General features: G+C 44.5%; 1 long non-coding RNA gene across 2 annotated transcripts; it reads left to right on the top strand.

Moving 5' to 3' along the window:
- The first annotated feature begins 3,259 nt into the window (after positions 1-3,259).
- Positions 3,260-5,639, top strand: LOC125547441 (uncharacterized). Of its 2 annotated transcripts, none has more exons than XR_007300672.2 (7): positions 3,260-3,441; positions 3,534-3,605; positions 3,735-3,890; positions 3,988-4,051; positions 4,421-4,496; positions 4,755-4,868; positions 5,340-5,639. It is a non-coding gene; the product is annotated as an uncharacterized LOC125547441 (long non-coding RNA). The 2 variants fall into 2 exon arrangements; XR_007300671.2 differs by having other exon boundaries at positions 3,262-3,441; positions 4,433-4,496; positions 5,340-5,638.
- The last annotated feature ends 8,471 nt before the right edge of the window (positions 5,640-14,110 follow it).

Raw genomic sequence — 14,110 nt, 5'->3', positions numbered from 1 at the left:
TGTTGGCATGGTTCGGGGGATCGCCTGAATGGACAATAGTAGGGTTTAGAGCTAGGTCCAAGTGGAGACGCCTTGACGGAGGGGACGGCTTCTGCAGGCCAGGGAGGTGAGGCTGGCAGGTTGGCCAATTTCAGAGGGGGTTTGGTCAGGCGGGAGGATGAAGACGACTAGAGGATAGGGTTCGGGCAAGCAGGGCTAGCGAACCGTGAACGGTAGTGCTACAGGCCGTGAATTGTGGTGACCCGGGTTTGGAATGCATTTGAGGAGCTTTGGCTGGACGGGAGGAGGAAAATGACAAGAGGAGAAAGGCTCTCGGCTGTTGGATCCTGGTCGCACTATATAGAAAACAAAGTATGGCAGGTTGCGGGTTTTGAGCCAAAGAATTAGTCATTGTTGTCAATATTAATATCCAGTCATTTTTGTCAAAGTTTCATGGGATCGAGCATAATATCCTTCTTTAGGTGTTTTTTTAGTTGTGTTAGGGTCTGTGTCCTGCTTAAAGAGTCAAGGTGGTGGGGCTCTCTGAATATGGAATAAGGATTTCCCCACCTAGCCCCCATCAGGTGGTGCATCTAGCGTCATTGGAGGGCCTATGGAGATTTGTCTCGAACGGAACTCATAGGATTCGTTCAGCGTTTGTCCTCGGTGGATCAATGTGGATCCAGTCTTCGTTCGTCTTTGTTCGTGTGTGTACAGGTTGAACCCTTCCGATCTACGCGTCTCTTCATTGGTGACGGTTTCTGTTCGGGTGCGCTGGTCCTATGGGGTAAGCACGACTATTTCCTGACAATACATTAAGGTTTGCCTAGCTCCAATGAGGGAGGTTTGAATGACGGCGGCGCGTCTTTGGCGCGCTCAATTGCATGTAGCCATTGCTAGGTGGTGTATGGACCTGGACGTATTTTTTACTTCTGATGTTCTTTGTACTACATTCTACTACAAAAAAAATTCCTCGCAAAAGACGGATATAACCATATCTCTATGCTTGAAACTAACTAAACAAAAAAAGTTACATTGTTCTACATTATTCCCAATTTGTAGAACTCGCCAAACAATTTGTAGATCCATGTGCGAAAAATTAGTTCGTTCCACCCATGAAAATTTCCGATGGACTAATAGGAGAATCAGTTCGTATCTTCTAATTTTAGAATATCGTGTTCCTGTGCATCATGCCTGTTTCTGTTGTACAATATGGCGTTACATACTGGAGCGGCATTTTGACTCCTGGGCTCAGATAAGCTAAGACATGAACATTAATTTTGTTAAAAATAGACAAAAAAAATTCTGTTCTGTTGTGCTAAAAGATGTTTGGGTGTGTGACGTCCTTGCCAAATTTGGTGAAGTTTGGACCTTCAAGGAGCTCTTAGGAAAAAACTAATTTTTGGGCATGTGAGGGATTTTGAAATTCCACATTGTTTGGATGCCATTTTGTCTTTGTTGCCACGGGATCCTTGAGTGTCCCAACTTCACCCAAAAAAATCATGAGCATCACACACTCAATCATCCTGTCCACAAAAAGTTTTTTTTATATTTCTTTGGTATTTTGAACACTTTTATAGTTCACCAATAATAGATGTTTGTGTCATGTTCACGAAGACGAGACGGCGGCGGCCCCCTGAAGATAGAACAAGGTTCTTCTCATCTTGCCCCCGTCTTGGTGGTTTATCTAGCATCGTCAGGATGCCTAGGGAGATGTATCTCTAGTGGATCTCACACGACTCATTCGGTAGTTATCTTTGGTATATCCACTCGGATCTGATCTTTGTTCTTCTACATCAGAGTGTGTCTTCAGGTTGGACCCTTCACATCTACGCATCTTTTTTTTTGCGGGAGTCACATCTACGCATCTCTTTGTTAGCGACGGTTGATGTCCTAATGTGCTAGTCCTATGTGGCCTAAGGACGGCAATTTCCTGACTGTCTGCAAGACACCAAACGACGGTGGCCCCAGTAAAGACTACGGTCCACACATCATGGAACACTAATAGCCATGGAGGGCGCCAGTATTGCGCGAGCTGCCGCAAGCAGGTTCACCACATGCCCCAACAATAGCGACTGAACCGGTTGCGGTGAAGACACTGACAGGCGGGTCCGTCAAGGCCTTCGCACGCGGGTACGGACATGACAGGAGATATCGCATGACGGTGACTCTGGCCAACAACCCACACGTCAGATATTAGAAAGCGTGCGGCTATGGCCCTCGTGGTCGCGCGGTCATCCGCTCAATGACGGTGGCCTTGAGCACACCCAGCGGTTCACCCGTCATGGACCTCCCAGGTGGTTCACCCATGAATATATAGGCATGAAGAAGAAAATTACCAACAAACCTGTTGTTACTCAGGTGTATGAATTTGTCATATCGGAAAATGAATTCTCCGCCTACCCTTACACATGTTAATAATGCATTGCTCCTTAAATACATAACTCAACCTTCATCCGACTCAGTAGCAATCTCCCTTGTCCAACTTCAGTGCAAGATGTTTACAGGACTAGCTTAACTACATAGACTTCCCATGCCATGGAAAAGAACTGAGGAGATATAGGAGAACACAAGGGAACTTTTTTCGTGACGGTTCAGCACATTCGTGAAGGGCGCACCCGGCCGTCAGGAACGTGGGCGCGTAGAATACTGCGTTTGTTTTGGCTTGGGAGGGGACGAAGAGTCAAAATCCCTAAACAGTCGACCCCATCTTTAGTTGCATCCCGCCGCCTCCTCCGCGTCTGGCGCCGCCTCCAGCGCCGTCTCCATCCCATGGAGGGCCGCTCCCTTGCCTTGCCATCCAGCCACTCCTACGCCGCCTCCCTCTCGTCGAGGGGCGCCTCCCTCGCCGTCCAGCGCCGCCCCCTCGCCGTCCAGCAGCTCCAGTGCCGCCTCCATCCCGATCGACGGGTGCCTCCCTCGCTGTCCAGCCACCCCAGCGCCGCCTCTCTCCCCGTTGACTGGGTCCTCCCTCGCCGTCCAGATCTGATCCCCACGCCGGCCAGCCGCCTCACCCTTCTGTCTCCCTCCCAGTCCAGCTCCTCCCACTGCCGAGTCAAGTCTTGGCGAACTACAACCGACCTGAGGAGAGGAAGACCCAAAAAAGGTACCCCCTCCATTCGGAATTACTTGTCTCGGATATGGATGTATCTAGAACTAAAATACATCTAGATACATCCATTTCTGCGACAAGTAATTCCGAACGAAGGGAGTAGCAGCATACACTTTTTTTCATTATTGGTGTCTGAATCCTAGCAGAGTTCAGCAGTAGCCGCAAATGGTTTTTGTTTTAGTTAGATCTGTCGTAATAACACACCTGGGTACTGTATTTAACCAACTTGAAGTTGACATATTGTGTTTATTTTCAGAAATCTGAGAGAAACATAAATTGGAAACTAGAGGAGTTCTTGGCAACTTTATTAGTCTGAATCCCTAGCTGAGAGTTCAGCAGTAGCCGCAATGGTTGCTACATTACCTTCTATGGGCAACTTTATTACATTTGTGATTTCTGAAGTAGACTACATAACCGAGTTGCTCTGTTCCTCCCATACCAGGGTCCGAGGCTAGCATGTCAGCTACCACGGCAAGGAAGGAGGCAAGTTTCCCGCTACACTCATCCTCTGCAGGTATATTGTTCTTTATAGTCTATAAGATTAATAGAATATATGCACGATTTGGAATGGCCGACATTGTAGGATAAATTAGTTCTGTATTAATTTTGAGGCTCCCTTCTTATCTTCTGTTTACAATTACAGTCTGAAACTCTAAATGTAATACACATGCACCAAGCCTTATTACCAAGAAACACGTGGAATGTGAGGCGGCGGCGAAGCACTAGCTAGCGCGGGTGCGTCACCTCTGTGGTATTGTGGGCAATCACGGTTTTGGTTAGCTCACTGGAATCAAGTGAGGTGAGAATATCGATCTTCCAGACACTTATTTCTTCTTGCAAATTAGAAAAGGGAGGTTGAGACATCATTTCCATTTCCCTATTTCTCTAATCTGTAGGGCAGTAAGATAACGACGAATGTGGCAGCGAGAAATGATGGTTCTCCTGATCTTCCTTTCTGTGGTATCTTCTAAGGCATCCCTGATATGTCTCTTTTGGTTCTTAAATGATTCTTGCTATGAATAGTTCATCTCCTAAATATATCTTAATTGTGTTTGTCTCTAGGAGCGCGACATCGTAACCCAGACAAGTTCTTTCCAGATTTAGATATTTAGCTCAACATTAAAATCGCAACTTCATGAGATTTTAAACCTGAAGGGAGAGCACTACGTAGCGTTCCTATTTGATAGCTCTCTTTGTCATATCTCATTTGATAGCTACATCCATGCCGGTGCTAAATGCTTTTTACTTGTTTGCTCTGCTGAAATTGAGCTGAACTACACTTCTACAACTTTGTAGCTATATGTGAGCCTCCCACTAATTTTTTGACAGTTGCTTCGTTAGGTACACTCATCATTCATGGTTTTTTATTACAGTTTCTTAGCATACATGATATGCTTACCAACAGGTTCGTGGTACTACTGTCTTCAAACATTTCAAAGCTTAAGACATGGCAAACTGATGAGTTGGAAAACTTTATGATGCTATCACCAATTCATTTTAAGCATCCATGTATAGCAGTTCTTAATGCGGATGATTTAAGGTACTAAGTGATGTTCTAACATACTTCGCACTTACCTATGTTGTTTTACATATGCCCATTATTTTCTATTCATGTTACCTAAGGTATTTCCCGCTGACAAGTTATTTTCTTTGTGATTATTAGGTTCCAAACCTGCTGTTTGATGTTGCTGGTATTATGTTTGGTCAATGGTATACCTTCTGGGAGTTCTTCTTTGCAACTTTGATTGGGAAGACCAGCATCAAGACTCGTATTCAGGTCTGTTCTATACATTTTTTATCAACTAATCCTTATTTTAGATGTTTTTAAGGTACTCTGGTCATAGACTATTGTAGTACAAGGTTCAGAGGTCCAACTTGTTTAATTTCATATGCACACTTGATACTGTTATAGTTGCTTTTAGCCATAAAGATTGTGATAACTATAGTCTTCAGATCTAAATTGTAGTTCTATGACGAAGTTATTGTGTAGGTGTCAATTCCTTGTGGTTTGGAGCCGTTTTAGAGAAAGTTAGAAGCCATTCATGCCAACAATACATATCGTCTTTATCTAGTTCTATTTGCTGGAAAGGACCTTATTTCACCAGACTTATTCATCTGTGTACTGTACAGTGTGCATGTTCATCTCTTTTTTGTTTTCTGTATATCACAGCTATTCCTTTGGCTGTTTTTAGTTGAAATCTGTTTCAACATTTGAAGTACTTAATACTTACAATTTTGTTCCTTTTAGGTGGATGAATCTTCCCAAGCCTAAGAGCTTGTTGGTACTCTGTTTGGAAGCTTCTTCCCATGCTGAGAAGACCATGGTGCTACTCCGACCAAGGAGAATCATTTAGGAATGTATTTTCTGACTGTTCAGCTTCGTTTGTCTTTTGGAGGGGCTAAATGGAGCAGCTCTTGTTCTTTTTAAGTTTTGGGGAACCATGAGTTGGAATATCATTTTGTGAACAATTCAAGATATTGCAATGAATGTGATCTTATTTACTCGGTTGTGCATATTGCTGTGCAGAAATATGAATGGAATCAATTTATATTTTAGCTGAATTTTGAATGATTTAATGTAATACCTACCGAATTTGCTGTTCTGGAGTACAGTAGCATGGGCATCAGGAGAAGTTCAGTCCTGAAGGTGTATTCCTGACGGGGATACCTTCAGGAAAGACAAACTCAGGGCAAAATGTCGTCTGTCAGGAAACACCGTCAGGAATGTATTTCCTGACGGTTACCTTCAGGAATGAAGCTCGTTCCTGAGTGGCTATTGCTGACGGGGTTTTCCTGACGGTATAGGCATGTTCCTGACGGGAATGGCTTATTCCTGACGGTTTTCGGCCGTCAGGAAAAACTCCGTTTGGGGTAGTGCCGTGTGTGCCGTATCACACGACCTTGCCGCCTCGCGCAGCACTGCGGCTTCACATCGTCATCGGCATCTCGCCGACTGTATCTCACGGCGGTCTGACATCTCGCCTTCTCCACACATCTTCATTGAAGCTCCGACGACTAGCTAGTACGTAGACCCTCTAAGTTACATGCATAACAAAACTAAATATGCATATACATGAAATCAAGATTAGTTCCAACAGGCAACCCTACTTATGTCGTGATCAGAGCAGCACCAGAGTCAATAATAATCTTGCGGAGCTGCACCATGGATGGATTAGAAAGCCCAGCATCCATCGACGAAGGGGACCTTGGCCTTGGTATCCACCAGTTTCGGAGTGGATTTGCAATTGTCCATTTGCAGCATGCTCCAGGTTTTTCCTGCGATCTAAAAAATATAGCGTACCCCAGATTGAAAATAATTGTGTCATGTATTGAAATTCACAGAATTGCTAATTCTTAGGCATCTCAATGGATTTTCAATTTTGGTGAAGATGCTCCTTGATACATGGGGCTCGCCATGGGGGGCACAATGGCAGAGTTCAAAGGTCGCCCAAACCAAGGAGATGGTGGAGCAGTCCGCCATCCTGTAGTCCAACCAAGACGAGGCCGCGGTTGAGGATAACCACCGCTTCATCCTCCAGCAACGGGCGGAAATTGATGAACTCGTCGGCTCTAATGAGTCTGACGATGATCCATAGTTGCCACAGGCGCCAATTAGTCCAAAGCACGGCCCGGAGATCATGGACATATCCGACAATGACTAGCCTAAGTAGATAAACATAGTACGTATGTTTATATTCTGCATGGCTTGTATGGATTTGAAGTATTTGGATGCAGCGGACGAATTTTGAGGTGTGACTAGTCAGTGCCCCGTTTGATGCCCGGATTTGATGTCCGCAGCTATAGATGCATCATTTCATTAAAGAGGCAATGCGCTAATGTGGCACTCCGGTCCTGCACCTTTCTCTTCAACTACAAGTGAAATTGCACAGTCGCATGGATGGTAGTTAATAAAAATGTGCTCGATAATTTGACACAGCATTATCGCAGCACATATAAAATAAAAATTTGGAGGTCACCAACAGTTCCTGGAGGCCATACTATTTTTTTTTGTTAACAATATCAACACTACAAATTAGGAAGTCACCAACAGTGACTGCGGGTATCCATACACCTTCCGATCCCATCCGAAGGTGCATTTTCCATGGGCTCTCACATTGTATTATTCTTTTTTTCTATTGCAATAAGAACTCGAGGACTTTTATTCAAATCAATCCATAAATTACAATTCTCACTTGGCTAACATATAAGAATGACATCATTTATTTAAGAAATCCTATGATCGCAGAAGAAGTAAACACACATACACATGTATATCGCATGTATATCTGCGACTAGGGACCGGTGGTGTGGTTTTCCAAATAAAATCATGTCTTGTTTTCCTGATGTTGGCTTAGAACTGATGTAGTTAAGTTTGGGGTATACCCACCATAATTTTACTCAAATGGCATAAAATGGTTTCATCAAATGGGAAAAAAGCAACTGTCTAGCCACTAGATTTCCTCATTTTTCCGAGTGCCTACCACACTCGGAAAAGGCTGGAAAATCTTGCTGTTGTGTTTGTAGAGTAATAAAATTTGCTGAGTGCCATAACATGTACATGGCGAAGCATGGACGGAATGGCTCGAACAACATATCCATGTGACGTCGCTTACTGTTTAGTGCATTGCATATGTGAAACACAAAACTATAATATAGGCACCAGGTTACTGTGAATCTGTTGTCCACCTGGTTGTGTCCTACTTTTCATTAGTACCTCCCGCGGAGTGAAGTGGAAACTTCCCAGCCTAGCCAAGTTTTATGCATTATCTCGAGCATCCAGCTCATATTTACTAAAGACATAACTATTGTAACTTGTGGGAATTACCCACACGAAGCAGATGTTGCACCAACTTTCACTTATATTAATAACACCTTCCATCTTATATATGCCCTTCCAACTTCACCAGCATAGATATCACACCACGTCATTTCACTTTGTTTAAACTTGTTGGTACCTTTTAGCATAGTATATCGTGAAGGGAAAATCACATAAACAATGGGGAGGATATGCAAGAGAAGAACTCAAGAATTGAAGAAGCATTTGGGAAACGGAGGCTTCGGGAACATGGGTAATGTCGGGGATTTTTTCATTGCTAAATAGAAAGCAGGTCATTGTCAGCAAAAGCCAAGAGTGTGCCCTAAATTGATTTCTCTTTCTAATCATTTGGACCTATCTTGTTAAATCATAGGTAGCATTCCATGTCCCTGAATATGCACTAGTGTAAAATGGGGCTAAGAAGACACGTGTATTGAACAACATTGAACAAAACAGTGGGCAATGCAGGTATTGTATATGGTACAAAAATACACTTGTGTGCCAGGAAACGAAATGTGTGCAATTTTGAAATGCAAATCATGTGTGATAAGGGGCATACACTAAAGTATAAAATTGCATGTGTGGTCAGCTATCATAACGAACACAATTTAGTATTCCTAATCGTGTACGTTCATTGGCAAACGATTTTAATATAAGAATTGTTTTCGTTGATTGCAATCATCACACACATTGGGTAATATCTGAAGGTAACTCATGTGCGATAACTCGTCACAGTTCATAAGATTTTGTGATGATAATTGTCTGCTCTACGGGGCACACAATTGAGTTAAAAGACATGCGTGTGATATTGGGAATCATCGCTCATGATTTTGCCATGTGGATCCTGTGCGATGAGACTTGCTCTGTCTGGAAAATGAGACACTCTAGTGTTCAGACGGATGTTAGCGTCCCACCTCTCATCTATATAGACGCTCTAATGGGGAGAGAGCCCCCTGCTCTCTATGGTTCCCCCTCCAAATTTGCAGCCACACCCCCTCTAGATGTCAAAGTCCTCCCATCCCGCTACCCAAGACAACCCCTCCATCCGGGCCCTTGGATTTGTGATCCAACTGCCCACATTCCTCCAACCCCCTGCTCCCTAGACATTTGCTCCTCTCGGAAATTTCCGCCCATCCCAGATTCCCAGAGAAAGAGAGCCCGCCTCTCCTGTAGCGTAGCAGCCTCACGCTCGAGAGCGCTCATGCCCCAAAGCTTCTCCATGTGCAACCCCCTGCATATCGAATCCTTTTGATGATGCCATCAAGTGTCGCGGCATGATGAACCATCGTATCTTTTCGATGATGCCATCAAGTGTCGCGGCATGATGAACCATCGAATCTTCTTACTCTTCATGTCATGAATCTGCAGCACCACCGGTCCATGCCAGAACAAAATGAGGCCACCACTAGCATCAACACTCGCAACCACTTGCTTGTTGTCCATCTTAAGCTTTCTCGTTAAATTCCTGTCTTAATTATATTGAGATGTGTTTTAGATAAGAACAACACATCCGACCCTCATAGTTTTTGGATGTCCAGAAGACCTCTCTTTGCCGTGGAGGTGAACATTCCATGACAATTCCAGCCTATGATTTTCGTTGCTCCCAGCGATCACCATCAAGGGGAGTCACCGATATGAAAGTTGATATGTTTGGGTTGCCATCAAAGCTGAGTCTTTTCTGGTCATGAACTTTTTGTGGAGTAATCATGAGGCCCTTATCTAATATTTCAGTGGTGTTAGTTTCCAGCATCGGAACTTTGTCCAAGAGAAAACTAGCCAGGGAACCTATTGCACACCTGTTCTTTCCATGAACGTGCAATCAACACTCACTAGGCCTTTGCATGCCACTGAGAACACAACCCAATTCTTCTCCAAACCACCACGATTCAGACCAAGGGTCCATATTTGCTTGGGTATTGATCATATCCCCTGGGTTGCCTCTTCATCTGCCGAGTCTGCCTCCTATACCCATTGAACCACCACCACGAGATGCCCATCCACCAACCGGACCTCCGCTTGTAGATTTGAAGTTCACCAGTAGCCAACTGCCCCATGCAGGATTCTGGATCATGTATGCATCACCACAGTCGGTTACCACATGACCAATCGGACCGCAAAACACACAAAACTCATGCAGTTTATTGTACTCAATAGGGTAGTTCTTCTTCTCTAACAAGGTTAACCGCACAAATGTAATTAGAGAGGTATCAAGTTTAAGGACAACAGGGGCACACCAATACTTCAAAGGGTTTACATGCCCTTCAGTAAACACTACCTTGATCGGAGGGAGTCCCACATTCCTCACGATCTTATCAGCTAACTAGGTTTTCTTCATAATGCCTTCAGGTATGCCCATAATCCTCACCCAGGCTGGGATGCGGTGCAAGGTATACTCAGCCACATTTGTGATTCCATCGTATTCTTCAATGACCACAGCGGAGTTACGAAAGATCCAAGGAACGTAACAACTTGAGTAGGGACCCAGGCATTGCGCATATGCTAGAACAACATGACATGGCTAAACGGCTTCATGATATGAACTCAAAACATGCTGGTCCATCTTGTTTCCTTCAGTCGGTTTTCCACACCAGAGAAATCTAATTCCTTCTCCTCCTTTCCATGGAAGTTCTGACCCTTAAATTTTTCACCCCGGTTTTGCTTCATACGGTCGCTTATCAATGCCAGCTCTGCTTCCCGATGCAACGCCGATTGGCGGCGCCTGAGAATCAGACTCTGGGATGCACCACCTCCTCGGGATAGCACTAACACTTGATAATGACGGCAAAAGTCACATGGGGTGATTTCAACGTGGCAGAGGGCCCAGATCGATCGGTAGATGAACTCTAGCTATGGCGCCACCAGAGGTATCGGAGAACCCCAGGAGACGTAGGGGATAAATGAAGGAAATATGCCCTAGAGGCAATAATAAAGTTATTATTTATTTCCTTATATCATGATAAATGTTTATTATTCATGCTAGAATTGTATTAACCGGAAACATGATACATGTGTGAATACATAGACAAACAGAGTGTCACTAGTATGCCTCTACTTGACTAGCTCGTTGATCAAAGATGGTTATGTTTCCTAGCCATGGACAAAGAGTTGTCATTTGATTAACGGGATCACATCATTAGGAGAATGATGTGATTGACTTGACCCATTCCGTTAGCTTAGCACTTGATCGTTTAGTATGTTGCTATTGCTTTCTTCATGACTTATACATGTTCCTATGACTATGAGATTATGCAACTCCTGTTTACCGGAGGAACACTTTGTGTGCTACCAAACGTCACAACGTAACTGGGTGATTATAAAGGTGCTCTACAGGTGTCTCCGAAGGTAATTGTTGGGTTGGCGTATTTCGAGATTAGGATTTGTCACTCCGATTGTCGGAGAGGTATCTCTGGGCCCTCTCGGTAATGCACATCACTCAAGCCTTGCAAGCATTGCAACTAATGAGTTAGTTGTGGGATGATGTATTACGGAACGAGTAAAGAGACTTGCCGGTAACGAGATTGAACTAGGTATTGAGATACAGACGATCGAATCTCGGGCAAGTAACATACCGATGACAAAGGGAACAACATATGTTGTTATGCGGTCTGACCGATAAATATGTTCGTAGAATATGTGGGAGCCAATATGAGCATCCAGGTTCCGCTATTGGTTATTGACCGGAGATGTGTCTCGGTCATGTCTACATATTTCTCGAACCCGTAGGGTCCGCACGCTTAAAGTTTCGATGACAGTTATATTATGAGTTTATATGTTTTGGCTGTACCAAAGTGTTATATTCTTATCTCTTCACGATAGGTTGTTTTACATTTATCAAAACCAATGAGACAAGCACTCATTTTATTACTATCTGAAGTTTGATTCATCCGCAAGCACTCATTTTATTTATTGCAGAGGCTAGGTGAGCAATTTAAAACAGATCAATATCCTAGCCGTGATGCTATGAATGAGGGTATGCCATCTGGAATTCTGATCGAAGGTATCACACAAGATGGTCCACTGAAGCACGTCATTGGTGTTGGGCCTAGAACAAATGTGAGCCCTCCAAATTGCAGTAAAAGATATACCATACATTATGTTAGGCGCCGGAAAGGCGAGTCCTCCAGAGAGAATAATGGGAAGAATAGCTCCGCAAGCAGTGCTGGAAGGCCAAAAGGTGGCGATGAAGAGTATTCAGTCCTGGCTCTGTAAGTAGTGAATGAGAAAACAAGAAACAAAATGCTGCCGGAGCTAAAGAAGAGGAAGATTGGCTGAAATTCTAAACCCACAACGTGAGTGTTTTACTCCTGTGGGGGAAGCTTAGTTCGATATATGGGATCCCCAGCTAATTATCCATATACTCCTCATTGAAAATTCTGCAGGTATCGTGGCAACAGCGCACTGTTATGGTTGACAATGGAAGACACTGGACGTTTCATTGTGCCTTCCGTCACTGTAGAAGCATGCACATGTGCTGTCATTGGTTGTGTACAGTGTTGTTTCTGTTGTTTTCTAATTACCTAGATAAGTAACTAGTTTCTTTATCGTTCCTATGGTTTTTTCGACAATGTCTCAGTTTATCTCCTTGTTACATGTTGTAATCTTCCCTTTTTGCGGGAAATATATGTTGTACCGTTCGTAGGGAGTATATTTTGGTTACGATTTCTTTTTCATCATTTCCTCGTCCCTTATCTGCATCAGTTTTCACTTGGAATGGAAGCTATGTTTTGCTTAGGTGCCATACCGGATTACCCAATCCATGATATGCTCAGTTTTGCCCTGTTTGCTCAACACAATAGGACAGCACAAGTTCTAAGCATCTTGGTATGATCGTAAAAAAGTTCCACTCCATTTCGCAAAGGAAATGGGACTGCCCCGTTATTCATAGGTTCATCACCTCCTCAACCATGCGTGCAGAAACGGATTAATTTGAAGTTGCCACGACCGCTCAGTTTAGATGCCCTTGCATGTAGGCTCGGGGAATATCTTTGAGCTTCAGGTAAACGATGCCTTGTTCAGCCGGTGACCCTTCTTGGAATCTTGACTGGTGATGATTTCTTTCTGCCAGTGCCAGCGACCTATTTCCTCATTGTCAAATGACGGGGCGGTGGCGAGTCCTACTCCACAAACTGCACACTACATATAATTCCACGGCACCAGCCGACCAAAACAGCGGCTCGGTAGGTCCTCGCCGGCATCAAGATCTTCAAAAGAAAACAAAGAGGACAAAAGAATCGCAACCATGTTAGGTATAATCTTGAATTAGTGTAATGTTTTAGTTCGCAAATTGCGGCAAATACGTTCGTAATCGGTTTATGTTGATTAGGTAGTTTCCTGTACGTCTGTTAGTCTAATTAGTATAGGAAGTAGATTGCGGCTTCAATAGTATAGGTGTGGCGCAAAGAGATGTATCCGTGTGTTTAGGCAAGAGTCCTAGTCGGTTTAGGAGCCAGGTTGAGTCAGTTCCTATGCTTGGATATATATTAACATCGGTGTGAGCCACCACGCAGTCATGGTCGTCTATCGCGTGAACCGCACGGATTCATCGACATAATGTCAGCACCCGTCCCAGAGTGCAAGTGACTTGACGGCTTATTGAGGAACTAGTCGGCCAAAATGTCGTCGAGGAGCACGACAAAGACGTTGGCGAGAGCACTGACGGCCAACTACCACTGGACCACCTAGCCCGCCGCCCAGCCCACCCACTTTCACTGGCCCGCCGAGTGCGCCTGCCTCGCCCGGGCCTTCGCCCGCATCTGCCTCTGGCTCGAGCGAGCCTTCTCCTCCTGTCGTTGTGCACCGGCCACCCTCCCCTAGCAACACACACACCATGCTTACTCGCGCCAAGCGCGGTCTCTTTCAGCCCATCGATCGTATGAATCTTATGGCTTCCGACTCCTCTATTTCTCCTCTCCCAAAAATATACCGGGGTGCTCTCAACGACCCACACTGGCGTCGTGCTATGCACGATGAGTTCGAGGTGCTTGTCATTAACCGGACGTGGTCACTTGTCCCACGGACACCTCGTGCTTATGTTGTTTCAGGGAAGTGGATTTTCAAGCATAAGTTTCATTCGGATGGATGCCTTGCTCGCTATAAAGCTCGGTGGGTGGTCCATGGCTACTCTCAACAGCCGGGCATCGACTTCGACGAGACGTTCAGCCCGGTTGTCGAACCGGCCACCATCCGCATTGTTCTTAGCATTG

Source organism: Triticum urartu, chromosome 3A, assembly GCF_056163025.1.
Source record: "Triticum urartu cultivar PI428250 chromosome 3A, HENAU_Tu73, whole genome shotgun sequence".
Classification (NCBI taxonomy): domain Eukaryota; kingdom Viridiplantae; phylum Streptophyta; class Magnoliopsida; order Poales; family Poaceae; genus Triticum; species Triticum urartu.
Note: the sequence above shows the minus strand (reverse complement) of the source record. Positions and strands in the feature narration are given on the sequence as shown.